We start from the raw sequence: 1,590 nt of genomic DNA, 5'->3' as shown, positions 1-1,590 counted from the left end.
TAATAACAAAGATGTGAGAAGTTTCCAATAAGTAGCTGTAAAACTATAGCTGTAGCGTCTCTCCAAAAGGCTAGTTCAGAGCTCATCTATTGTATGGAGTACAACTAAAATAATTCTCTCGCCAAAAGTATTTAACCTAGCCACATTATAATTTTATTATAGATACTTCCCTGTGTGCTGATTGCAAAATTAAGTCGAGAGCTTCATTGGCATTCAGCGAATCAAGCAATTAATTATTTAGTAACTTGAAGTGGTGTTTTACTAGCCCGAGCGGCTAGTCAGTAAGGCAAATGTTGTCGGCTGCTCCTTCGGCGGTCCCCACCGCAGCTGTATAAATAAGAGCGTGCGAGCTAGAATAAGGCCCCAGTTCTCTTCTAGATTCGTATCAGCGCGTACTCCTTGTCGGAAGCCGCGTCGCGTTTAGGCAGTTCCAAGGAACAGCCTTGCATGCCGTATTATGTAACTCGATATGCACTTAACAATGAGTTAGCATTGGGTAAAGTGTTAATTACAGAACGACTTCAGTGATTTATTCTCAATTTCCGTATGTCGTATTTTCACGTGTCGCCGCAGTACAGACTTTCTACCATTGCTAGGGTGGCATTTGATGAGTATTAACATCAAATTTTGGCGAGCACTCACTTTGAAAGAAACTTCCTGGCAGATTAAAACTGCGTGCCCGACCGAGACTCGAACTCGGGACCTTTGCCTTTCGCGGGCAAGTGCTCTACCAACTGAGCCACCGAAGCACGACTCACGGCCGGTACTCACAGCTTTACTTCTGCCAGTACCTCGTCTCCTACCTTCCAAACTTTACAGAAGCTCTCCTGCGAACCTTGCAGAACTAGCACTCCTGAAAGAAGGGATATTGCGGAGACATGGCTTAGCCACAGCCTGGGGGATGTTTCCAGAATGAGATTTTCACTCTGCAGCGGAGTGTGCGCTGATATGAAACTTCCTGGCAGATTAAAACTGCGTGCCCGACCGAGACTCGAACTCGGGACCTTTGCCTTTCGCGGGCAAATGCTCTACCAACTGAGCCACCGAAGCACGACTCACGGCCGGTACTCACAGCTTTACTTCTGCCAGTACCCCGTCTCCTACCTTCCAATCTTCAGGAGAGCTTCTGTAAAGTTTGGAAGGTAGGAGAGGAGATACTGGCAGAAGTAAAGCTGTGAGTACCGGCCGTGAGTCGTGCTTCGGTAGCTCAGATGGTAGAGCACTTGCCCGCGAAAGGCAAAGGTCCCGAGTTCGAGTCTCGGTCGGGCACGCAGTTTTAATCTGCCAGGAAGTTTCATATCAGCGCACACTCCGCTGCAGAGTGAAAATCTCATTCTGGACTCACTTTGAATATTTACATCGATAACGATTATTGAACAGTTTCGGTATCTAGGGATAATAGGATCTGCGCTAAGCTCTGAACAGCTCTGATAGTGTAATAGCTGATATGGGTAATCATTTGTCTGGAATTTTACACTTTATATTTTTCAGAGTATAGTGAAAATTGTTACAGTAATCTGCATTTTCTATGAATCCCAGACATCATCCTAAATCGTCAGAGTAATGAACTTCAATAATCAATAACTCTAA

The 1,590-nt window shown here is 45.3% G+C and overlaps 1 non-coding gene across 1 annotated transcript; it reads right to left on the bottom strand.

Moving 5' to 3' along the window:
* Positions 1-973: 973 nt before the first annotated feature.
* Positions 974-1,050, bottom strand: Trnas-cga (transfer RNA serine (anticodon CGA)). The gene has a single exon. It is a non-coding gene; the product is annotated as a tRNA-Ser (tRNA).
* Positions 1,051-1,590: the final 540 nt, after the last annotated feature.

This window comes from Schistocerca nitens, chromosome 2, assembly GCF_023898315.1.
Source record: "Schistocerca nitens isolate TAMUIC-IGC-003100 chromosome 2, iqSchNite1.1, whole genome shotgun sequence".
Lineage (NCBI taxonomy): Eukaryota > Metazoa > Arthropoda > Insecta > Orthoptera > Acrididae > Schistocerca > Schistocerca nitens.
Note: the sequence above shows the minus strand (reverse complement) of the source record. Positions and strands in the feature narration are given on the sequence as shown.